Source organism: Eublepharis macularius, chromosome 2, assembly GCF_028583425.1.
Source record: "Eublepharis macularius isolate TG4126 chromosome 2, MPM_Emac_v1.0, whole genome shotgun sequence".
NCBI lineage: Eukaryota > Metazoa > Chordata > Lepidosauria > Squamata > Eublepharidae > Eublepharis > Eublepharis macularius.
In genome coordinates, this window is record NC_072791.1 from 130,144,039 (window position 1) to 130,170,856 (window position 26,818).

A 26,818-nucleotide genomic window follows, 5' to 3' on the forward strand; every position below is an offset into this window, starting at 1 on the left:
GCTAACATTCTATGTATCAGCTGACACCTAGTGCCTATTCTGAATTCTCCTGCATGAACCCATTTCCTGAGCGCAGTGTAGCAGCAGTAAAAATAGTCTGCTTCTTTACTAAGAAATAAGGGAACACTGGTTTCTAAAGCTTCCAATGTAAGCATATCATTCAACACAAATAAAGTAATCAGCATTGTATGCAGTGTGTGTATGTCTGTCTATATATGTGTGTGCACACAGAGAGAAATGGACAAGTGTGAACAAGTGTAAATACACATAGCATTCTACAGTATTAGTTTAAATGAACTAGAAAATAGTGAAAATTTCCCTAGAACATAAAAATATTTTAATATGAATCTCATGCATTATAATTCCTCCTAATGGTAAAGTTGTTGATAGAAGTAGCACAATGGGGCCAGCAACAAAGACAAGAGAGACTTCTGAATACCAAAGAAACTCTCTAGGAATGAAGAAAAAGACAATGTTTAGCTCTACATAGGGACAATGCTAACACATCCCACAGGAAACAAAGTAGAGAGAAAGAAGACTGCATGCGTGGCAAGGCTACAGAATCCTATGTCATGAAGGAAGACACCAGGCCAAGGCCTCACTCAGCCAGTAATCTAAAGGATGCAAAGAAATCAAGATTCCCCCACTATTTTACCTGAACTAGGAGAAGAGAAAGGGAACTCCCAAGACTTGGCACTGAACCTGAGGAAAGATTACAAAGCAGGGAGAGGACTCCTTTCTTGGCTATCACAGTTCAGGCTGAAGACAACCTAAGGGAGATTCTATTATATCTCTCCAGCCAGAAGAATAAGACTAACACAGGAGAAGAAAAGAAAGAACAATTTGCTGGTACCAAATGCCCCCGGCTGTTTTCAATCCTACTTAAGGGGAAAATTTTCCTTCTAGAACCAGAAGCATGGAGATTCTCAGCAGGAAAACAGCCAGAGAGAAAGGGTGAAAAAGTGCTCTCTCAAATATCACTTTAAATTGCTGTCCCAAGTGCCATAATCTGTAAAAAAAAATCTATTTTTAAAAATTACAGAATCCCACAAAACTTAAAATTTTACACTAAACATTCGTTATTTAAAAACAAATTTGGTGCTTACAGCTGCAAAAAATACTTGAAAAAGAACATAAGAAATATCTACTGAAATTCACATTGAGTTTCTGTGAGAAAAGCAGACTATAAATAAATAAATCTCATTAAATGAAATGAAAGTCTGATAAACGCATTGAAATGTTAATGAAAATCCTGATATTGTTAGATCAAAGGCAAATTTGGGGGGGGCAGATACTAGCTAATTGGAAATGTCAAGTGCTTTTATATTCTTTTTTTCCTTGTTTTAAATTAAGGATATAGATACACGTTTCATATCTTTATGAACTTTCCAGCAATACTTTACATTGGTTTATATGCAATATTTATATTGGTTTATATGCACAGCTTTCTTAGTAAGAAACTCTTATTTTTGCCTTTCCTGGAAAACTCGTAATAAAAATAATTGAAAAAAGAAAGTATGTTACTAAATGAGATTTACAGTGTTTGGGGGGAGGAGGGAGTGACATCCATGTCTTAGGAAGTTCATTACCCTTCCCTGTGACTAGCAAAATCAAAATAAATTATGCAAAATTTTGAAAATGCAGATAACAGGACCCACTTTTTTTGGCTCAGTTTGGAAAGCCTGGATGCAAAATTTGAGTTATTTTAGTATGAGAGCATAAAGAACTCTAAGAATCAAGTTCATGAGCAGCCCCTTTATTAGCCGCTTCTTGGATCTCTCCTCCTACTACTACTCCTCAGTACAGTGAACTCAAAAAGAGGAAAGGGAGATTTCACAAAGTGCCTAAAGAAGCTTGTGCTGAAAACCTAGCAGAAAAGTTCCATGGAAAAGCAGTATGGTGCTCTAAGTTGAGAGAAGAAGGATTACACTAGGTTTACTTCTTACATCAACATACACTAAGCATAGCCCTGCTGAAGGACACATTTGCTCTTCTTCTGACATTTATGCCAATAGGCCTCACGACAGTAGAAGGCTCGAGGCAGATGGTTGTTCTACAAAATTCCAGAAGTGGAATTCCTGTGCGGATGGCTGAGGATGCAGAAACAGCTCCCATGGAATGACCTCTGGCAGTCACAGGAAATACCCCATAGCAGACCTTGACAGAGGTTGTGACCAAATTACTGGGAAGATATGTAAAATCCAAAGAAGGGTGAAAGAGTAACAGACAACTAGATCGGGATGTTTTCTGAAAGGGGCAGCTATGTCAAGTATAAAGACAATGCTCTTCAGGCACTCAAGGAAATAAGAGCCCTCTCTGTATCAGAGGCTGTGTTAGGGAAACAGGAAAGGAAAATGAAATCCTGATTCACCACCGAACAATGAAACCGCAGCTCAACCCATTCTCAATTACGTCTCATATTCTCAGTATGTTATCAATAACATAACAAAATGAAATAGTCTCCTTTTACAATATTTATGCAGCAAGTGACATGAGCAGCATCAACCTCTCCCCCGTGACTAATCTTTGAAGTGCTACATGCAAAGATTTTATGGGTCATTAGAAGCAGTTGTAAGTAAAACAGCTTCTGCTGCTTCAGTTACCTATAAGATATACATTAAGACACACTCTCAATAGCCTTGTCCCTCGATACTTTGGAAGGAAGTGCCATGCTGAAGACAGTCCTGTTGATTTGCTACTACACTCTGCAGTCTCTTCAGGTACAGTAGGCATGTTTTCTGACCCAGTTTCTTCACCAATCTCTACTTAGCTGTATAAAAAGAGATGCTTCTAGCATGCCAATCAGATACTGCAGCCTGCAGTGCAGTTTGTTACAGCACATTCACATTGCCTTTTTTTTTTAAACTGGTGGAAAAATACTGTATCAACTAAGCCAAATTGCACTGAAGCCACATTTGTGTGTTTATGTGACCTTGTATATATGTTTGTGCATATATATATTTCATATGTTTGTGCCTATATATATCCTCAGCAAGTAGAAAATTTAATTTTTTGCCTACTCCTCTGTATAAAAGCAATTATCTAGAAGTACACAAATTATCTCTTCTACTCATTGTCCATGGGGGAAAAGTTGGTAAATCTACACACTTGGTACATATTTTTACCAATTAAAGAGGTATGTAGCTTGATACAATAGATTCAGACAGGTAGCCCTGTTGGTCTGTAGCAGAAAAGCAAGATTCAGGTCCAGTAAAATCTTAAAGACCCTTCTGATAAAGAGAGTTTTGACTCTACAAAAGTTCATACCCTGGAAATCTAGTTGGTCTTTAAGGTGCTCATGATACAATAGAGACCTCATGCCATTTCTTTTCTGTTCATTGATGGAATTCACTTCAAAGAAAGTTTCCTTAGTGCAGCACTTACAGAGATGGAAGCGAAGGAATTAACAGTTGCCTGGAATGAGAGCTTGAATGACAGGCTGCTCCCTCCTCTCTCTGACCAGCCAGAACCAGCCCTCAGGATAACAGTGCTGACAGAGGGGGGTGGGGGTTAGTTCAGTTGAGTGTGAGTTTTTTTAGTTCAGTTGAGTGTGTGAGAGAGTCTGACAAGGAGGGTCAGACAGGTTCCTCTCTGAAGTGAGATAAAGGAAACGTTTGCCCTAACTGCAATAACTTGTCTAAAGTAAGAGTTTTATTCCAAGTATAAAATCCAGCACAAGTTGGAATCTGTTTACACAGCCAAGACAGAACTGGGTGTGGTTTTTTGGCAGACTGAATGGATAGTAAGTGGAGACTCCCATTCAATTCCAGTGACTAGAGTTATGTCTTCTTAGGTGAAGATTAATTCCTGCCCAGTGTCTAGAAGGGGGCTTGGATCTAAGGAGGACTCCAAGTCTGTCATAAAGGGGAAACAGTGTTGAACTAGCATCAGGATACGAAAGTTGAAATGGGAAATCTGTGAAGAAATATTATTGCTATAACCAAAGTATTAAACAAAACCCCTCTAACTCTTAAGGATTTTAAACATTGAAACTAAGCTGCCAGAAAACTATTTTGCCTAATACTTTTAAAATATTCTATTCTACCAACAAATTTTACCTCAGCAATTTCTTCCCCTAACCGCCCATATTCCATCTCTGCCTGCTGAATAAAGCTGCTGTTTCTTTTGAGAGTTATTCAGCCCCTAGTGCCATTTCATACAAAGAAGAAGCTTTTCCCCTATCAAGTTTCTGAGCTAAGCGAAAAAGCCAAAAATATATCGGCTTATCAGAGTGGGACAAAAAGAACTTTACAACCATAAACAGAGACACTGCTCAGCCATAGCAAGTGAACTGGATTTTGGCAGGAAAATCTGCCTCAGTGTGGTGGGAGTGAAGAGGGGGTCTGTCATAGCTAGCTACTACAAACAAGCTCTAGTGACCTGCAAAGTAAAAACCGGAAGCTTAATCTCACAACAGCATGTGAAATTTATATATACAAGATACTATAGTACATTACTAATACTTGCACACACAGTTAAAACAATTTTGTGAAAGGTGCTTGGGTCAATGTCTAAGGATATTATCCTATCTCCTTTCTTGCCCCATGCTAAAACAGTCACTGTGACAAATAAGCTGTCAATGGTTGTTAGAGGCTGAGGATATCAGTTCTTGGATAAGAGCCAAACAGACACAATCATTGAAAGTTTTTGACATTATGAATACTTAGAATCAAAGGTCAGTCAAACACCTGGTGAAAAACATATTAAATATCAGATATTCACACTAGTCCAGATAATCAAACAACTCCTCAAAGCATTCTCATGCTCAGGGTCAAAATCCAAGAAGTATGAGGACAAAATTGGGTAAATAAATATTATAAGGAATGGCAGAGTACAGCCATATCCCTTAGGGAACATATAAGACACCAAGATAATCAGCAATTCAAATAAATATGAGTGGTATACAAAGGCCCATTTCCCAAAATGGAAGAATGCAGTAAAGGTTATCAACTTATACATATCATATGCATAAGGCACAGTCATATTAGTGTTTTATTTCAGTATATTCCATACTATCAGCTGTAGACCCTGGGCAACTTCTTTGTAAACTACATATGAACAGTAAACAACTACTTGTTTCCTTTTTAGAAGTCATGTGATAAAACTGCGTTATCATGCTTTGTCTTTCCAAGTATATTAATATTTAAAGTATTCAATTCCTAATTTCAAAGTTTAAAAAATTGTCTGAAGCAGCTCATACCAATAAAATCATCAAATTCAAAAATTAACTCATCAAAAACAGATCCAAAAAGTGAAAAATTATATATCAGTAGGCACATTATACCCTAACCTGGATAGCCCAGGTGAGTCTGATCTCATTGGATCTCAGAAGCTAAGCAGGGTCAGCCTTGGTTAGTAATTGAATGGGAGACTTCTAACAAAGACCAGGGTTGGAGAGGCAGGCAATGGCAAACCACCTCTGTTAGTCTCTTGCCATGAAAACCCCACCAGGGGTCGCCATAAGTCTGACTTGAGGGCACTCTTCACCCCTAGACACAGTATAAAACAAGCATATATTAACAGAGTCATATCTAACAAACCATAATCAAAGCAAACAGCAATTAGTACCAATGGACATATTTTAAACAAGCATAAACAAAATGGGCAAATTCAACAAAAGTAATAAATGAACCAAAAGCCAAATGAAACCAAAACAACTTCATTTACAGCGCAACTCCAGTACAAGTCTGATTTCAATGGGCTTACACTAGAGTAACTCTGCTTATGATTGCACTGTTGGTATCTATCAACAAAGAAGGTATTTGATGAAGTTCTTGGGACCAGGGTTCCAGAGACACAACACCTGTGGAACCTCTGGAACCCTATTCCCCAAGTACTTCATTGGGTACCTTCTTTCTTGAATTCTCCCATTTAAAATCTGTCCACTGGTACTAATCCTGATGGATTGTTCTTACAAATTTCATGCTGGCCCACAAGAAAACACTCTCTCTCAAATGTTATGCTATTATGGGTAAGAGCTGTGCACTCTCCTAATTTCCAGACACATCGTTGTTTCAAAGCACTGCTCCTGGGACCATCTGTTTTACCTGTTTAAATAATTCACTGCTCTTAAAAGCACCTTTGTAAACCTTGTCCAGGAGAGGAGCATGCTTCAAGATTTGAGGAACTCAATTCCCATTGCTGTGCAAGTTAATACAAAGATTTGTACACTGTTTTAAGATCTAGTTTTTTCAAGGAATAGAGGAAAATTACTGCCCAGTATATTGATCCTGTGCCTGAAATAGCACTTTTGAATATCTTTCCTGGCTTTTTACAACATTTATTACATAAAGATTTATTAATTCCTTGGTGGGAACTGAACAAACAGATACTGAAAGACACTCAACCATAGCCACTTAATATTTGCATGTGGAACTGCAGAAAAACTCATCCATCAAATGTAGCTCTCCAAGGGACTACTTAACACGAAACTTTATGTACAAAATTGTACCATTTTTATTAAGAATGTATCTCATGTTATGCAAAACCACTGATGAAAAATATTCCCTCTGACATTATTTCTCTCGTTTACAGCCTTCAACAGGTTGGATTTAATGGCATATGGGGCAGTCCTTTGAGAAAGTTTATTTCTGAGCTTGCAAGACCCAGAGACTTAATAGCCATTGGGGAGGGGGGTGTCAGAAGCTGCACAGAAGAGGGGGAAGGTTACTATTGCAGGGAAGAAATCCCTCAACCATTGACTGAAGAGACAGGAAGCACAATTTTATCCCCTTCTCCCTGCTCAGGTCAATCCCTCAACTTACATGGCTATTGGTCCACGCAGATTCCACAATCTAAGCTGTAAGTGGTCGGCCCAGCCTCCACCATTTTAATAGCAGTTTCATATATGGCTGCTTGTAATATTAAAAATGTTCAGACCTCTGGAGTTAAAATGGCTGCTGTCTAGCCACCAGAGGACCTCCGACAGTTGCTGAATCCCACCTGGGAGAACACGGCATGAATGGAATGCCGCACAGGAATGCAGAGTGATTGAGAAGCGATTGGATTTACTATCTCTCCAGACCCGCCGGTGCCCAGTGCAACAAAGGTCTCGCAGAGTCATCCCCACTTAACACATTCCTTTCCCTTCTTCCGTGATGAGATCTCCTGTCCATGATTGAAGAGCTAATAACAACAACAACAACAACATTCGATTTATTTACCGCCCTTCAGGACAACTTAATGCCCTCTCAGAGCAGTTTACAAAGTGTTATTATTACCCCACAACAATCACCCTGTGAGGTGGGTGGGGCTGAGAGAGCTCCAGAGAACTGTGACTCGCCCAAGGTTTCCCAGCTGGCTTTCGTGGAGGAGTGGGGAATCAAACCCAGCTCTCCAGATTAGAGTCCCGTGCTCTTAACCACTACACCAAACTGGCTAATCAAATGACATTCATAAGTATATACAGTCATTCCTGGAACAGTGCATTCCCCAACTAAATTCAGTAACTTAGCTCCGATGGACTTCTTCAGCAAACTATCCTTTTTGTGCAGCTCTAGAACTAGTTTTATATTTGTATTCACATGCTCCGGCAGCTACCACTTAAGGGAATCATATCTTTCGTTAAATCCAAGAACTGACCGTGGTAGTCTTTGTTCTGACTGCTAGATAGGTTCTCCCACCCCAGGGCACATTTTACCCTATAAAGGTAGGCCCTGGCCTAATTCAAATCATGCACGCTTTCTGGCTTCCCCCTTAGGGTCACTTCCCTAAGCCTCTTGCTCTCTTGGCCGAGGATGCTGGCGTTCAAAGCTATTCTCTTCCTCCATGGACTGGACCCCTTCTTCAGGATAGGTAGATATATTTACTCCCTCTCTCTATTCCCAATTTCTGGCTCCATTTCCTAGGACTCTATGTGTGTGTGTATAATTATTTTCGCCAGTAATTTGTGTGTATGTGCATGAAGTTCTTGTATTCAATAAAAGTTATTGTTTGATATTAAGCACCAGACTCGCTTGTTCTATTGAGGAGGGAACTCAGTTAAAGGTGGTGACATGGTCCACACGGTTACCGCCTCTCGTATAGCTGTCTTCCTTGCTTGCTAATTCCCCCACAAATCATATTTATTGCAAGGAGACCACTTCCAGCAACAAAGCAATCAATTGCCTTGGGATCCAAAAGGACTGCAAGGGGATGGAGAAAAGGGAAAGATCAATATCTATGACCTTCTACTGACAGGTCACTGGATCCAACCCAATCTATGATATGCAATTTAATTTTTTGAGATTTCTGGCTGTGAAATTCCATTTCTGCAGTTTTTAATTTTAAAATGTCATTATAAATATTTGGACACTAAAGATTGTTGCTACTAATTTTAAAGCTACTCATTATTTGATTTAACCAAGTTTTTCAAAAGTATTCTTAATGCTCATGTTTGTAAAATTACAGCTAATTTTAACTGCTGTCACAACAGCAAATAATTGAAACATTGATCTATAGCTCAGCTAGGAAGTCAATAACTGGAAGGAGCAATTAGAATAAATTGTTCATATGTCAGGCAGCAATTTTTTCAAGACAGCAGCTTACACTAAAAGCTGAAACAAACAAAAGAACTACTTGAGAGAGAGGAATTAGACTGCTCCCTAAAGCGGCTGTCTCCACATTACAAACCACAACAAGAACTGATAGGGTGGACTAGGAGTTTTTCTTCACAATGCAGACCTCCAAACAGCTCCCCTGCTCCCACCCAACTCTGTGGTGACAGAGGGGGCCACAATGTATTAGTTGCTTGCAGCATAAGGACAACCACACGAGAGGGAGCATTTTAAAATAGCTTCAGCATCAATAATATAAGCGCATATGTGACTTTAAGTAACCATGATACAAGTCAGATTTTTCAAAATGTTTAGCCTGGCCCTTGTTTCTACTAAACCAAAACAGGAGTTTGTTACAGAACTCTGATTTTTATAATACAATAACACTACTAGAAATTACTACTCCAAAAGTAAAACTCTGATGCAAGTTGCTTGCAGCTTCAGTGAATAGATTTGCCTTGCATTACATATTCCTGCACAATGGCCAATCTTTCATTAAATATAATTAGTGGTCAAGTTGGTAATAAGAGACTGAAGTGGAAGCCTCTTGGTGTTAATGAAATCTAAAGTCAAAACATAGAAAAGGTATAAAATTTATGCACATCACAAATTGTGAAGAATTTAAACTATGGGTGTTATGGCAACTTTCACATATTTAGTGACTTTCTTTAGATACAATTATTTTATTCTAATTATTCCTAGCATGGAATTCTAAGCATGAAATCAGTGCAAATGAGAAGGGAGGAGGGATAAAGAGGAAGGGAAAGAAACAGAGAGATCGCAAATTCTCAAGACCACCTATTCCACAGGCTTTGCTCTGTCTTCCTCTCCGAGGTGTCTAGATTCCAGTAGCTGTCTGGCTCTCCGCCTTGCAACAGGCCGCTCTCCCAGCTTCCCCAACCCTTACAGGGGTTTTCACTCCCTCTTTTGATATACCACTGCTACCACCTAGCCTTAATAGGAATTACCCACCGAGAGGACTCAGGCTCCCAGCTACTCTTCCCTGTGTTGTCATTCTAAGGCCCCAACTCCTGCCTGCATCTCCCCCTACCCAGCATCTGTTTACCACAGGGACTGTTTACTGCACTTGCACATCACTGGGGGATTAGCAATTTGCCAAAAGACCACCTCCCTTCTTCTGACACCCATTTGTGGTGTAGCAGCTAGAGTGATGGTCTAAGATCTAGGAGAACCAGGTCCAATTCCCCACTCTGCCATGGAAGGTTGCTGGGTCATGTTGGGCCAGTCACATAATCTGAGCCTAACCTACCTCACAAGGCGAATGTGAGGAGAAAAATAGAGGAGAAAAGAATGATTTAAGCTGCTTTGGGTCCCCATTGGGGAGAAAGGCGGGATATCAATGAAGTAAAATAAACCTTTTTTAAAAAGGTGGAACAGAGAACAATTCCTCTGTCCCTCACTCTGTACGTACCCTACTTGATGTTACTCTAAGGCAGGCTCTTTAAGTTAAAGTTTCCCAGGGCTTTTTTTCTGGAAAAAGAGGTGGTGGAACTCTGGGGCATCATATGCACGCTGGAGAGAACTGCAGCAAGTGCCGAGGCATTTGCATCTTGGAAGCCTAACAACAGCCCTTTTCCTGGGACTGCCATGTGGTCTCTTTGAGTTTTCCAGGACAGGAAGAGGAGTAGCCATGTGTGCTGCAAGCTCTTGCTTCTTTCTTATGCTAATGAAGTCTTGGGGCTTTTCTAGTCTCAAGAATGTTTTCATCTGCATTCTTCTGCTACGGAAGTGCAAGTTTTAAAAAAACAGCTTGCAAAAAAGTGGAAAGGCTGTGTGCACAAGCCCAAGGGCCCTAAGTAAATAATCACTCAATATTCTTGCAAAATATTTAGGCATTCAAAGTATTTATGCATTTAAACTTTTTTTTTTAAAAAAACTCTCCAACTAGCCTGTGGGGCTTGCAAAGTGCCCCTGCAAGCTGGGGCAGACCAGCAGGAGGGAAAGTAGCAAGGGGGACTCACCTCTGGATGGTGCAGATTTGCAGTACTGCTAAAAAGAAGCCAGGGCTCCAGGAGGAAAGGGAAACTGGTGGGCGGGGCAACCAGACACGTGACCTCTTTAAGAGAGCTGCCAGAACTGCATTCTGGAGCGTTCCCCCAGAAAAAAGCCACACTTCTTATTATCGTCATCCAGCTTGCAGCTCTCCACATGGCAATAGTTGCCTTCAGCAGGAGTCCAGTTGTGAGAGCTCCTTCTGTCTAGGTATAATCAGCCAAAGACAGCTTGCCCTCTGTGCCAACACATTTATTATTTCTGTTTGTCCTCCCTCCCCCGCACCACCGCCAATTGTTCAAAGAAGCACTTCCTGAAGTCTCCAGGAACAGACTTTTCAGCATCTTGGCCGATTCCAGACGGCCAGAAATAGCGTTTTGCCCGCGCTATTAATCGCTTACCGGCCACGCGGGTATTTTCGCCTCCATCCGACTTGTCCCGTCTTCATCCGTCTTCATCCGTTCTGAGCCATGCCGTTCCGCCTCCGCATGTTCGCATGGCCAAGAGAGGGACCCAGGGATTGGTTCTCTTCTCCCCGGCACAACTGACGTGGGGGGCCTTCATTTGTTCGCGTCTCGAATTTTTTTTTTATTTCTTTCCCCCCGTTTTGCGCAAACGCGCAAACGCGCACATGCGCGAAGCCGCGGCATCGACGATGCGGTCAATGATTGGTCCGGGAGATTCTCGCGAAGTACATTGGTCGATGGTTCCACTCTAGATTCTCAATTGCTAATCTGGTACGTGCTGACTGTTGGATCCTGAAATGGCGCCCGGGAGAGAGCTTTTACTCGTGATGGCGCAAGTGGTGATTCTCCTGCTGCAGAACACGGTCACACTTTGCCATGCGCATCTGCGGCACATTCTGAGGCGCAGAAGGGCTGCCCAGCTGATTTTCCACAGCGAAAGATTGGGTGCAGCTTCACGTAGGTCAACTTTGCGAGGGATCCGTCTGCGGCAGCGATGGTATGTGCTGGCGGACACCAGAGAGCACAGAGACTGCTGGGTATACCCCCGGAGCCAGGACTGGTGGGAGCGCATAGCCCTGCGTGTATGGGACGACACCCATTGGATTCAGTGTTTCCGGATGACCAGGGGGACCTTCAATGAGCTGGTGGATGCCCTGGGGCCGACCCTGGCAAGCCAGTCCACCAACATGCGTGAGCCCGTGTCCGTGGAGAAGAGGGTGGCGGTGACGTTGTGGTGCCTTGCCACTGGGGCATGCTACCGCGTTGCAGCGGATCACTTCGGCCTGGGGCTGTCCACCGTTTCAGATGCTGTGCTGGAGGTCTGCTTCGCAATTGAGAAACAGCTACTCTCGAAGATAGTGTGTCTCGGGGACGAGGTCGGGAAGGTGAGTGATGGCTGCAGGAGGGGCAGGCGGTTTGCGCAGGCTGGAACAAAGGTGGTTTGTGTTGTTCTCCGTGTCCCCGATGTTGCGCGACTGCGCATTTCCAATCATGCGTGTTTCTGGTCTCTGTTTCAGATAATGGATGGGTTTGCAGCGCTGGGGTTCCCTCATTGTGTTGGGGCGATTGATGGCACTCACATCCGCATCGGTCAGCCCCGTGGGAAGCCGGACCAATATGGTAACCGAAAGAACTACTCCTCCATCTTGCTGCAGGGTACAGTCGATCACACCGGCCGTTTTGTCGATGCAGAGGTGGGTTGGAGTGGCAAGAACCACGACGCCTTCGTCTTCCGCAACTCGGCTCTCTGTGCTGCAATGGACAATGGGGCTTTTGTGCCTGGGAATCCCTCCCTGACAGTGAATGGTGTTTCAGTGCCACCGCTGATGATCTCGGATGGTGCTTATCCAATGCGCCGGTGGTTGATGAAGCCGTACGGAAAATTTGCTGTCACACCACAACAGAAATACTTCGACCGCTGCCTGGCACGGGCCAGGAACCGGGTGGAATGCAGTTTTGGTCGTCTGAAGGGACGCTGGCAGTGCCTCCTCCATCGGCTGAAGGCCAGAGAGGAGAACGTGGTGACCATTGTTACCGCGTGTGTGATCCTGCACAACTTGTGCGAGGCCAAAGGACATGAAGTGCTCGGGTCACTGACGGATCCCACGCCCTTGACAATGCCCGGGGATGGACTGGAGTATGGGGAGAACGACAGGGGGATGCTTGATGAGGGAAAGAGGGTTCGTGACGCGATGGCTGAATTCATGTATTCAAGATGCGGACGGTGATGCCCTGGCTTTCTTTGGGGGGAGGGAAAACTCATATCCCCAAAGTGCCAATATTGCAAGGAAAAGTTTGTCCTGCCAATAAATGCTTGTTATTGCACTCGAACAGTTTTCGTTTTCCTTGTCCGTTCCTGGGTGCGGGGGGGGGGAATGCAGACCCGGCAGGTTTTGGTATTGCCGCATTTGCGCACTAAGTGGCGATCATCTGCAACTGCGCAATAGCAGCCGAATGCGCAGTCCGTGCCACCGCACGTTTTCTGGTGGGCCCCGCCATGACCGCTCCTGCCTTGGGGGTAGTGTTTGGGGGTGGCTTTATACGGGTCACCGGCACATCTAAGCCGGTGACTACAGAAAGAGGCAAAGCCGAGTCGGTCACCCCCTTCTCAGAGTCGCTTGAGTGTTCTGCTTTGCGGAGATGCGCAAATGCGGCGATACACTCATGTTGGCAACCCTTGGGTGAACACTCTCGGGGAGTGTGGGGGTGATCGGGAAAACATTAACGAGAAATACTGTGGGCTGCTGCACTATGGGGGGGTGCTGCCGCGGCCCTCGGAGGACGGGAATGCTGGGTGGCCGGCAGCAGCTGCCTGGCTAAGCGGGGCAACGGGTGCCTGCACGGATTGCCGCTTCTAAAGTTGCGCATGCGCAGTTGCGCTTTCGCGCGTTAGCGCATATCCTTACACTCGCAGCTGAAAAAATGGCCGCCAGTAAGGGCCGCTACTGGCGGGATCTGGAGGTCGAGGCCCTGCTTGACCTCCTTCTGCAGAGTGGGCGTGCCAGCCGCATAATGGGCAGCCACCACCTGCCCACAAAGGCCATTTTCGCCAGGGTTGCCCGACAGCTGGCTGCGAAGGGTTGGCCCAGGACCGCGGACCAGTGCAGGTCCAAGTTCAAGCGGGTCAAGGCCGACTTCTTTGCAGCCATGGAGCAGTGGCAGGGCATCCCTAGAATGAGCGCCAGGCCGCCGTTCTTTGCGGACATGCGACGGCTCTGGGAGGCGGCTGGCAGGCCTAGCTGGGAGGACCGGAGGCAGGCAGGTAGGTGGAAGGGGGGTGGTGGATTGATCTCGGCCTGGTTGCAGTCTTGCCCTCCCGGTGGTGTTCCTTGCCCTGCCACAGATTAGGGTATCAGTGGTGCTCTGTTGAGGCCCCCAGCACTGCCATCAATCCCCGGTGGCCATTCCTGAGAGGCCAATGATGCCCAGGTTGCAGGCAGACTTCCAGGTGGCACGCAGACAAAGTCACAAGCCCTCCCCCCCCTGTCTGCCACAGCGGCCCTGTGAAGAGTGCTCCAAAGAGTGTTTTTTTAAGAAATAGCTGCCCCGGGGTCAAGTAGTTCTTATCTCTAGTAAGCGTTTTTGGGATTGCACCTGCAGTGCTGTGCCCACATACTTGGAATTAGGACCCGTTGAACGCAGTAAGCCTTGTGCAAAAATGCACACAACTGCAGTCTGAAGACAAGGTCACAACCCCCCCCCTCCCGCGTCTGCCACAGCGACAGGGTGCCTTGAGGGGCGGAACACCATTGTGCCACTGCATGCCAGCTGGGCACCAGAGATACCAACAACCCTCCCCAATCTCTTGCAGCTGCGTTGAGGGCGAGGGCACGCCCCAGAACTGCGGGGCAGCCCGAGGAGCCAGCTGAGGCGGAGGAGGAGGAGGCAGGAGAAGCCGTGGAGGAGGAGGCTGGTGAGCGTGGGCCCAGGATCCGCGAGGAAGAGGCGGAAACTACGGAGGAGGCGCATGGAGGTGAGAGGTGCAGCAAACATGAAGGCGGTGAGTGCTGCCAGGTTGAGGGGGGTGTGGTCTCTGGCCGGTTCACTGATCCATCACGCCCCAATCTCTTGCAGCAGGGCAGGGGGAGCAAGGGATTCCGCCAGCCGAGCCACCAGCAGGCGAGGAGGAGGCACAGGAATGGGAGGCGCCACCTCCACAGGGAGAGGAGTGGCTGGTGGAGGTGGAGTTGGAGGAACCCGCAGGTGAGCGGTGAGCGGTCGTGCCGACATCGCCGCAGCTGTCCCGCGGCACGGCACAGTGCTGCGGCAAAACGTGCGCCAAGATGGCGTGGCGGGGGTTGAATGGGGGGAAAGGAAAGAAAAGCGTGTGTGGTGTGGTGGTTCGGGCCCACGTTCTCACCCTCACATTGCCCCCTTTCCCGTCTTGAGTGCAGATGCACGGGGGCGCGAAGGCCGTGGTGTTCCCGAGGAAGCAGTGGAGGGGGCGGCCAGGGGCTCTTTCGTTGCCGGGCAGAGCGGGCAAGCACCTTCTGCCGCGAGGCGGCCGGCAGAAGAACCGGGTAAGAGCAGCTCCCGGCGCACCCTCCAGCCACCTACGCAGCACCAGAAATGGCCGTAATGTGCATTGTGCGCATTTGTGCACAGCTGGTGTGGACCAACTGTTCTTATGTGCTGTTAACAACAACATATGTTTCAAATCTATTTATTTAAACGAAAGAACACTAGAGTACAGAGGCCCGCCCCCAATGCTGGATTAACAGCTGTTACCATCTTCTCGCCATCCACAGTGTTGGCCCCTGGCGAGGGGACTCCCGCCACCACGGAGGAGCCAACGACGAGCCGAGCGGCGGCCCGTGCACCGGCTTCCCAAGAGGGGGACGGCACCATCCTTGAAGCCATCAAGGGCCTGGAGGGGCGGATGATGCTCTCCCGTGAGTGAGTCCATGACTGCCTTTCAGGGAGGCCTGAACTCACACTGAGGCATTCCTCACCTCTACCACCGAGCGACAGAGAATTCCGCACGCAGCTCTCCCCAAACCCCTGTGGTGTTGAAGGAGCAGCCACAGGCTGGCAGGTCCCTCCCGCTCCCTGACAGTGTGTGGCTTTATTAACCACTGGACAACAAATTAGACACATGTGGCTGCATTTGTCCATGTCCCTGGCTTGTTTGCAATCTTAGGTTTTCCCCGGCTCCCATTTCAATTGAAATCCCCCCCCCCCCGGTGATGGGAGGCCTTCACCTGTGAAGAGAGGGGCAACAATTCCAGGCATGATGGGGATGTGGGGGGGGGATGCGTGAGAGTCCCAGGCATAAGAGGCAGTGATGGACTCTGGCAGGAACAAAGGACAGCAAGGGAGAATGGCCGGGAGTTCCAGGCATCAGGGGGAGTAGGGAGCGTGGGAGGGAGGCCAACACATGAGGGGCTGTGAGGAGACCGGTGGGAAGTTCCAGACGTGAGGGGCAGAGAGGGGCACGTGCAAGAGTCCCAGGCAGATAAGGGAGTGAGATTTGAACCGCAGCATATCTTTGTTTTGTCCACAGTGAACACGCTGCAGGGCAGGATGGACACGGTCGAGCGCCTCCTGCTCTACCAGGGACGGAAACACCGGGCACTCGAGAGACGTGTGCGGGCCTTGGAGGGACAACTGTCCGCACTACTGCCAGCGGCCACCGAGCAGTGATGGGACTTTGGGGGGGGGGGTTTCTGTTAATGTTGAGTTCACTAAAAGTTAAAGTTGAAAACATCGGTTTGAGTGTCCGTGTTTTCTCGATAGGTGGCGGTGTGTCTGGGGTGGTGGGGCTTTGCGGTCTTCTGTCTGGGGGGGGGGCTGGGGAAAGGTTGGGCAGAGCTAAGGAAAAGGGCAAGACTCGTCTACAGGGTTAGCCGATCCCTGGACCTGCCCACACAGGACCGCTTGGGGACACCCTGCCTTGGTTGAGGACGGGGGGAAGGTGGTCGGATGTTCGCCCCCTCATCCACCTCCCCCTCGTTCAGCGCTGGAGCTGTGGGGGCATTGGATTCAACCACCAGGGGCGGCCGCTCTGGAGCTGCTGCTAGCGGTTGCTGCATCCGGAGCATGGCCTGTCCAAGTGTTTGCAGCGTGCTGACGGCGGCACGCATCACCTCCAGGTTCTGGCCCCAAGCATTCTGAAACATCGCCTGCTCCTGACGGGTCACCTCCATGAACTCTTGGCGCCACCTCTGTGCCTCGGAATGCTGCCTCTGCCGTTCGGCGATATCCTCGCGGTGCTGAGTGTCTGCCTGGCTCATCATCCTGTCCGCAGCCTCAGCGCCACCGTGGGCCCTCCGCTTGCGGTTCCTTATTGCTGAAAGTCGTGTCCCAGGGGACAGCTGGGCCGGATTTTGCGTAGGGCTGCCTGGGGGGGGGGAGAAACAGCCAAGAGGTGAACACAAGGCCCCACCATTCCCCAGCCATGGTCCCCCCATCAAGCCCTCGGAACCCGAATTTCCCAGGCGTGCGGCATTGCATGTGTGCGGTACCTGAGATGCCGACGCCTGGCGAGGGCGGGCTGTTCTCCTTATCCAGATTGTCCTCCGTGCTGCTTCCCGAGGCGGACTCGTGCTCATCTGCGAAGAAGGCAACATTGTCAGAATGCACTTTGGGTTACCGGCAGAGGGCATAGGGGGATAGGGGGAACAGCTTGCTGGTTTAAGGGTGCAACCCTCCTTAGGAATAAGTGTGTCCCCTTGTAGCATGCATAGAATCACGCTGCATGCCTGCTATCCGAGGCTCAGCAGGCCATCCTCCGAGTAACCTGGATTGCACTAAAGTGCTGCAATTTGATGCCCTTGAGTTAATACTGCTGCCACCCCGCCCGCCCTACAACAGTAGTGTTTACTCCCCTGCCTCTGTGCATATGATTTAGGACCCATGGAAAAATTACATTACATTACAATGTGAGATTGCTGAACTTGAGTTTATTCACAAATTCACAACAACAAACCCCTTAGAATGCTACAGGGATGTGGCATTCCTGTCTCACTACAGATGCTAGTTTTCTGCTTTTCCTCCCCTGCTCTAAGCAAGCTGATTACATTTTGTATTGTCCCTTTACATCCTGACTCTTTTCTTTGCAACATTCCTCCCACCTTCTAACTGGGATATAAGGGCTCAGAGATCTCCATTCCTACTTGCATTTGACGGAGGAAGCTTAAGAGTGTATTCTCTGGAAAATCTAGTTGGAGTGATCCCAGCCCTGGTGCACCTGACCTTGCTCAACTCTGGCAATCGAAAACCAACATCCCTGTTTTTGCCATCCCAGCGGGGTTTTTGGTTCCCTCCCCCCCCCCAGGACCCCCTGCAATGGTCTCCTGAAAAGCCGGCAGCAGCACAAGCACAAGCGTGTGTGACTGTGCCTGCGTGCTGTGGTGTCTTGGCCGACGGGTTTCCCCCCCCCAAACGCCCGTCCAATCGGGACACCAGTCTGCGGGGCAAAGGTCAGCGAAACCTCCCGGGGCTGGATTCTCTGGGAGACAAAATGGCGGTCGATAATAAGGCCTCAAGTATTCAGTTCAGGAGGGTGGCACCAATGCAATTGCGCAGATGCGGAAAATGGGGCTGGACACCGCTGCACGCCTTGAGGTCGATTATGCATCTGCGCGCATTTGTGCATTTGCGCGGTTGCGCAAATGGTGCCAGCCCCTTCTCTTAGGCTACATGTGGCCTCAGAGAATCCAAGGGCTGTGTGCCTGACCGGCGGACTTCTCGGTGCCCCCCACGCCCCACAAAATCCCAGGGTGCATAACCCCACCCAGCAGAGCTGCAGGCGCGCCCCCCCCCCCGCCCCCCTGCCTGGGAAAGCACGGACCATTATTGCGGCGGATTCCCAGACCAGTCCAAGCGAATCCCGCGCCCCCCTTGCCGGTCCCCCCCCCCCACGTACCCGGTGCCGCCAGTCCACTCAGGGTCACATCATGATCTCCACCGCTGTGCAAGTGGTCATCGTCCACGAAGCCACCGTGCCCTGGGAACAGAAGTAGGGCCAGCCTCGTCATATAAAATGCTTTGATTACACCCCCGAAGCACCACCCCGGCAGCAACCGCGCTTGAACCAGGGCCCCCACCGACCTGATGGAAAGGGTGTCGATGTCCTGAGATCTTCCGCATTGATGGTGACGAGGTCATGGCTGAAGAGCTCCTCCGACCCCTCCTGAAGCTCCAGAGGGCCTTCCCGGGCCCTGCCCTCCACCTCCAGCACTATACTCCGAGCCAGCCTCTTGGGGTTAACGCTTGCATCCCCCCTCAAAATGCTGTCCAGCTCTCTGAAGTACGGACAGGTTGTTGGCGCGTTCCCTGAACGGCCGTTGTGGGCCATAACCTTTTTGTACTCCAGCCGCATGGTTTTGGTCTTGGTGCGGCACTCTGTAGCCGACCGCTTGTGGCCCCGCTCAGCCATCTGCATCGAGATTTTTTGGAAGTAGTCCATGTTCCTGTGGGTGCTTCGGAGAGCTTCCTGTATCTTTTCTTCCCCCCAGAAGTGTAGCAGATCCACAATCTCTCTATGCCGCCAGGACACCCCCCGCTTCCCAGCCACATCCCCTCCACCGGCCATACTGCCCCCGACAAGGCGATATTGCTCTAGCACAAGCGTGTGTGACTGTGCTCGAGTGCTGTGGTTTCTCAGCCACCGAGATTCCCCCCACCCGCCCGATCACCCGTCCAATCGGCACGCAAGTCTGCGGGGCAAAGGTCAGCGACACTTCCCAGGGTTAGATTCTCTGGCAGACAAAATGCCGGCCGGTAATGAACGCTCAGTTCGCATTTCATGAGGGATGCAGTAATGCAATTGCGCGCATGCGCAAAATGATTCGAAAAACCACGCACCATGATCATGATTATACTTTTGCGCATTGGTGTAAATTCATGCCCGCAGTCGCGCGATTGCGCAAATCGCTCCTGCATTTAAAAAAAAAATGGCGATATTGTGGCCGGCTGGCCGGCCGGCCGGAAAAAGGGGAGTTCCTCTTCCCCCATGATGGATCGCCATGCTGCGGCAAAACCCGCCATGCCGTGTTCCCACTGTCCGCTTATATAGCGCAACGGAGCGCAATGAACCGCAGGTAAGCAGGGACGGCAACTTGCGGGTTTTAACGGGTCTTCCCGCTTCAAAAGCGAAATCACTCGCTTTAATTTTGCCCATCTGGAATCGGCCCTTGTCTCCCAAATCTCTCTTCCTTGGTAGGTATCATATTCTCCGGTCAGAATGGCTATCAGCATTTCTAAAACCAAGCTGGGTGCAGCTGGAGAGCAACTGACTTGACTCGCCTCCCCTTCCTTGCTTGTTCTCTGCTAAGAGAGAGAAACTTTTTTTGGTACAGTCCAACTTTCCAAACTTGAAACTTTTTACATTTTAAGTGTGAGAATAACAACAATCTTTGTTTTTGTTATTGTGAGCCAAAAATCTATTTTGTGAGCAGAAACAGCAACTTGCATTGAAGTTTTGAGCACACCTCGTGTGTGTGTGCGCGTACAAAAGTTTCCCTCTCTATTACTTCTCACATCTCTCTGAACCCAGAGACTCTTGGTAGTAGAAGGAGGGCATCTCTTACAGGGCCTGCTTGGAGGAGAGAGATGTTTGGAAGGGGGAGACTGAGCTGAAGCCTTCTCTTTCTCTCCGACCCTCTCCAAGCCTTAAAATATTGATCACCTTTGTCAGAGATCCCTTTCGAGAACTACCCTCCATGCTCATCCTTCTCCCCCCCCCAGGTTTGAAGTGAACAGCAGCTGACAGCTAAGCATGTGGTGTATAAATATTGAAATAAACTATTGGGGGAGAGAGGGAAGGTGGGGTGATACATGGAAACTAGAGGATGAGAGAAGGGAGGTGATAAAGAGGGGGGCGCAGTGCGGGGTGCTGCTCTACTGGAGGGAAGGGGGAACAGCGTTGAGATCAGAGAATAGCAAGGGGGAGGGAGAACAAAAGGGAGAAGGGGGGAGGAAAGTAATAGAATTTAAAACAACTTTAAACCCAACAACAGTGATTTACTCCTACCTGTCGCACAGGGACTGAAAGGGATTTATGTAAGTCTCACCTCACCTCCTCCTTCCTCTGTGGCGGTGCACACACAACCAGCCACTCTTGCCACCGAAAGCAACCCCCCCCCCCCCCGCAAAAAAGCCTGAGGAAAGGTGAGAAGTAGAATTGATGCCAGCTGGGGAGGAGGAAAGGGATGTACTAAAAGGAATGACGGAATTGCCCATTGGAAATAATGGGAGAGGCTTGAAGGCCCATTGGAGAAAATGGGAGCTAGGAATGTCAATTTACTTGCATGGGCTCCATTGAAATGCATTACAACACAAAAAAGAGCAAGAGTCCAGTAGTGAAGAAGTGAGCTGTAGCTCATGAAAGTTCATACCCTACCACAAATGTTGTTAGTCTTATAGGTGCTACTGGACTCATGCTTTTTTTTACTGCCACAGACAAACACGGCTACCCATCTTGATCTATCAACTCAGACCCCAGAGTGGAATGACAGTCCCTGGGAAAAGAATCAGTGGTCTGGGACTGAAATGGCAGTGGGTGTGGAATTACAGGGGGTGTCATTCCAGTCCCAGAGCCCTGACCCTATTCCCAGGAGCAGTCGTTGCACTCTTCGACCTGCCATTCCAGTCCCTGAGCACAGGCTCTATTCCTAGGGGCTGTCATTCCACTCTGGGGCTATCATTCCAGTCCAAGAACACTTCTGCTACTACCAGGGGCTGACATTCCATTGTGGTGCCTGTAATTCCACTCCAAGAATGCTTCTCTACTACCAGGGGCTGTCATTCCACTATGCAACCTGTCATTCCTTCCCAGAGTACAGATTCTGCTCTGAGGGGCTGTCATTGCATTCTGGGAGTTGTCATTCCAGTCCCAGAATGCTTCTTCTACTCCCAGGGGCTGTCATTGCACTGCACTCTGGGGGCTGTCCTTCTAGTCCCAAAGCACTGAGCCTATTCCAAGGACTGTCATTCCACTCTGAAACCTGTCCTTCTGGTCCTGGAGCACAAACTCTATAGCTAGGGACCGTCATTGCACTCTGGAGGCTGTCACTCCACTCCCAGAGGAGAATTCCTGCACAAGAGCACGGGAGCATGCACATTGCAGGAAACACTGGTCATTGGGGGGCCGGCACGGTGCCTCCTTCAGAGTTCAGTGCCCGAGGCGGGGGCCGGCTCCACCTCAATGGAAGTGCCGACCCTGATGAAGGTCAGGGAACACTCCAGGACAGAATTTGATGTGATGTGATCAACTGAAGCAGGAAGCAGAAATCAACTGCATCCCAATGTGTAAACAAGCCCTTTGCATCCAATCATATACTTTCAAATGATGTTACTAACTTACAAAATCTACTGCAGGTGTGTGTGTGTATATATATGTATATATGATCCCCCCCATGGGTCTTGCAAGTTTCTGCTTTTTGTTAATATATATATATTTATTTTATCTATATAAATATAAATATATCTCAAGCAGAAACTTGCAAGACCCATGGGGGGGGAATCATAGTGGCAGTACCATCCCACTGCTGCATTGTGCACTTATACTTCTGCCTCCCCCTCCCTGCTACTCTGCCTGCCTACCCACTCACTCACCCTAGCTCTGCTGCCTCCACAAGCCTGAGTAATCAAAGTGGAAACCCACAACTAAGGGATACAGTCAGTCAGGTTCTAAATTTTTTTTAAACAATTTTTATTGGATGGGTTGACATACAATTCATTCATATCTTACAAATACATTTCCCCCTTTGTCCCTAGATGCATCCCAACCCCTCCCCTCCCCCCTTTTCTGTGCAGGCTCCCGACAGCACTACGGTCCCGTATTTTCTTATCATTTGTTCTATATTACTTTTCCTTTATCCCTACTAACTAGAGGTAAAATCCTAACTTACCATTACTTAATACAATTCTGTAACTATTAATAAGCTATTAAAAAGCCATCAAAACATATTTCTTTTGCTCATATACATTTCTTCAAACCATTCATTTATAATTCCCATTTTTTTTATCTAAATACATTTAGCTTAATATTTTCCCAAATAGCACTATAGATTAAAATTAACAATTTAACCTTTCTCTTAGTTCTTTCTAGAGTTTTATATATAAATTTGCTTAGTATCAATTTGCATAGTTAACTTTGCATTACATTTCCCAATTTTTCCATTTGTCTTAATTTGCTAATTTCTTCATTTAGCTCACGACATTTCATTTGCATCATACATCCCAATTCTACAAATAGACAAACAAACAAACAAACAAAAAACTATTAACAATTTTACCTTCCTCTTAATTCCTTCTACCATTTTATATATAAATTTATTTAGTATCAATTACCTAGTTAACTATACATTACATTTCCCTTATTCACTTTATCCTAATTTACTAATTCTTCAATTGACTTTTAACCTTAAAAACCCCATACATCCCACTTCTAAGAAATGAAAAATAAACTCTTCAGACTTTAAACTGTGGCCTTAGTCTTTTAAGTAACTCCCACTTGTAGCTTGATTCTTGTATTCATATTACTTTTCTCGGCTTTCTTCTTCACTTGAATTCTTCTATCACTTGGTAGCTTCTTCCACTTGAAGTAACTGGGGATGGCTCTCTCTTTCATGCTTGTTGTTAATCCTTGCACTTGAATCTTTAAAAATCCTGATAAATCTTCATTCAGTTCTTCTTGCAAGTACTGCTCCGTTTCTCCTCGCCCCTCGCGTTTTTGTTGTTTACATCCTGTTGTTTTGTAATCAATTTCTGCCACCTGCTCGTCTCCTTGAGTTGTCTGCCTAGTTGCTTGCTCTTCATCTTTCAATTCCACAACTATTTTAAATATATCCTTAATGCTTTTAATTAAACTTTCGTTCGTTTCCCGAATAAGTTGTATCAACACTTTATGTCCCTCTGCAACTTTTTCTCCCAACGATTTTATAGCTGATCGCATAGCAGCCTGCCGTTTCTTCTCCACTCTCTTCGAATTTACACTAGATTTCTCGCCCCCCCCAACATCTTCTTTATCTTTTGCTTTAAATATTCGTATTATTTTAATCTCACCAGATATCAGGCGGAGAGTCTCTATGGCAACTTTAAGGTAGTTCAAAGTGATGAATATCCCCTTCCTCTTGCCTTGTCGCTTCTATATCTCGCGTTGCTTCTTCAGGGTCTTCTTTGCTGCTTTGCTTCCTTCTTCCTGTTTTCCAAATCAAGCCTCTCTAGGCAGTTCTGCTCGGTGTTCTTCTTGCATTCCGTTCTCTCGCAATATTTACTCAGCCGTTCCTCCACCTCCTCCCCTTTTCTCACAGCCAGCTATCTCTCTCCAAACCGCAAGTATGCATAAACAAAAGTTATTTTCTCTTCTTTTACGCTTTATAATCTTTCAAATTTCAAATCTTCCTTCAAGATGTCTTGCTCCTGTCTTATTCTATCATCTCAGTCCACAATTTTCATTTTTAGTAGAGAGTTTCCTTCTCTTTTTAAATCCGAAAGCCAGATAAAAATCTTTTACCTCGATTTGTTCCGTTTGGGTCTTTCGTGTTGCCTCATTCGTTACCCATTAGCCAAATCTGGTTCTGAAGCTTGGGTCCTGGTGGGCTTATGCCGAACAACGACTCAAAGAGTGCTGCAGAGATGTTGGCTCGTCCTTTTTCGAGAGTACCTCAAAGCGATGTGGGAGATCCATCATCCTGGACCCTCCCCCCCACTGAGATCTCACTCTCTCTGGAACTTGTAGCGTTCTGGCTCCTCTCCTACCTGGAGAGGAGTGGCAGCCGGTGATCTGAGCACCTGGCCTGCCCAAAACAGTCACTCTTGATGGTCCAGCTCCCTGGACCGCTTCAGCCCTCCATTAGCCAAACCGGAAGTCAGTCCGGTTCTGAAATTCTAGTGTATTAAAGTGGCACAGTGCAATGAATAAATAACAATACTGTTATAAGCATATCAGATCACATAAACAAACCATGTGCAATAAACAGCTCAAAATCAGCCAATACAGAAATATCCAGCGGTGCAATCAAGTTCATATCAGAGTTCAAAGCAGAGATGAAACACAGACAGCAAACCAGAGAAGCCGTGAGGACCCCTCATTCCTGTTCAAGGTAAGTTCTTAGATAGATGTACTCTTCTCATTTTCTTTCAACAGGTGGAGCAAGGAGATGGAACACTCTGCAGGACCGAGACCCAACAAGGAACCGGTCATCAACAACGCTTGTTTCCAGACTACATCAGGGGCCAACAGACCTCCTCACCAAACATCTCTAAGAACACTGCTGCCACTGTTACAAACTTCAGCGGCAGTCTGTCACACCTCTCGTAACTGGCCTCCACAAGCCTGGCTGATGCAGCAGCCACTCAAGCTCTTGCTTCTCCTTCTCCCCCTGCAAACTCACAAAGAGGGGGGGGACCTTGCATGCTCGCTCCCTCCTCCACTCTGCCTGCTGCTGCTCTGCCCATCCACCCACCTATCCTTCACCTTGGTGCTCTACAGGGATTGGCAGTGATAGAGCAGCAGCAGCTCCTGCCTGCCCCCTTCTACCTAGCTCAAGCAGCCACTTTTCCTCCTCCAATATCTCCCACATATAAATGGAGGTAGGTAGGTAGACAGACAGACAGACAGACATTTTTAAATGTTTAACTTTAAATTTTATAGTTTTTATATTTATATTTTTATATTTACACCTGTAAATCCACCTGAGTCGATTCATCACAGCACAAAACCAGATTTTCACAACCTATTTCTTTTATGTTCATTTTAAACTCTCCTTGATACTGACACTGTTCTTTTATGTACTCTGTAGATTCATTTAGGTTGTTATTGTGCTGGTTATGTACCGCAATAAACATGTTGGATTTGGATATATTGATATTTTAGTTTGTCATGGTACAGAAGATCTGCCTTGCAAGGTGTTAAGATTTGTGAGTTTTTCCAATAATTAACAACATTATTTCTTTCTTTGCCTGGCTTGTTCATGTCTCTTAACTGTTGTAGAGCTGTTTCCTGGGACTTCATAGCTGATCACAATTTTCTTATAATCAGAAACAGCCCAGTTTACTCATCAAGATTATACCAACTGGGTTCCTCCCTGCCTATGAAGCTTGTGATGTTTACGCTTAAAGGTGTGATGGTTCTCTTGCAGGTATTTACAGATTTAAGATTTATACCTAACCCTGCCTAACCACAATCCCATTTTATTTGCCTGCTTCTGCCCACATCAGTGCTAGGCTAAAAATATTCGTGAATTCACAGATGCATGGAATCTTGAAGCCAGAAACTGGCACAGACTCCATTTAGCAGTCACACAAATCAGTTCCACTTGCAACCTGGTTTTCTCACAATATGGTAAAACCAGGTTGCAAGATGTGTGATTAGACTGATCAGCTGTTGAGCAGGTGTAAATTAGGTAACTTACCCAGCTACTGTGAGCTGCCCTTCAGCTTTATACACAATGTTAAAAGCCTGGAACACTACTTATCTAGAATTTTATTCTTTCATGATAAAAAGGAATCCAAATGTTCTGCCACCTGCCTCACAGCTAAGACTGTCAAAGTTCATGGAAATTATGATTTGATCAGGAGAAAGGAAGTTATATAAATATTGAAAATGAATACATTATAGAAAGATTCCTGTGAATTATAGGTTGGTAATCGAAAAAAACCTACTGACATCAGGAACTCAACTTAGAGCTCTAGTAAACAATACAGAATTACATACCCTCAATTAAATCACAGTAACTGTTTGAATTACTGTGTGAATTGAATGTGGCATAGTGCTTCAGGTATTGGACTGGGATCTGGGAGAAACAGGTTCAAAGCCCCATTCTGCCATGGAAGCTTGCTGGTTGACCCTGGGCTAGTCATACACTCTCAGCCTAACCTACCTCACAGGGTTGTTGTGAGCATACATCTACATCAACTCCTTCCTTTTCCCTTTGCACTAAGATTTACACTTGAAAGACTCATGGTGTAATTTACACTAAGCCTTTGCCTCCCCCAACCTTCACCGTATGATTTCCCAGTACAATTTCCCCTTCTCATATCTACCTGAAGAAGTGGGCTGTGACTCACAAAAGCTCACACCAGAATAAATATTTCAGGTGAGAATAAATATTTCAGGTGTTGGTCTGCAATCAAAGAGTGAGATCTGGATCAAATAGCACCTTAAAGACCAACTAGATTTTCAAGGTATGAGCTTTTGAGAGTCAAAGCTCGCTTCCTCAGATACAAGGAATCTAAGCAGAATCAACATGCCATGTCCAGATTACTTCAGCACCAACCAACACTAGAAACACGCTCTTTTATTTAACTTTTCCCATTGAGAAAATGATCCCCCTCTTTGCAAGGCCATCACTGTGA

General features: G+C 46.7%; 1 protein-coding gene across 4 annotated transcripts in view; it reads right to left on the reverse strand.

The window, feature by feature from the left end:
• SERGEF (secretion regulating guanine nucleotide exchange factor) overlaps nt 1-26,818 on the reverse strand; it is a 132,706-nt gene that overhangs the window by 87,454 nt on the left and 18,434 nt on the right. The gene's annotated exons all lie outside the window — the stretch shown is intronic.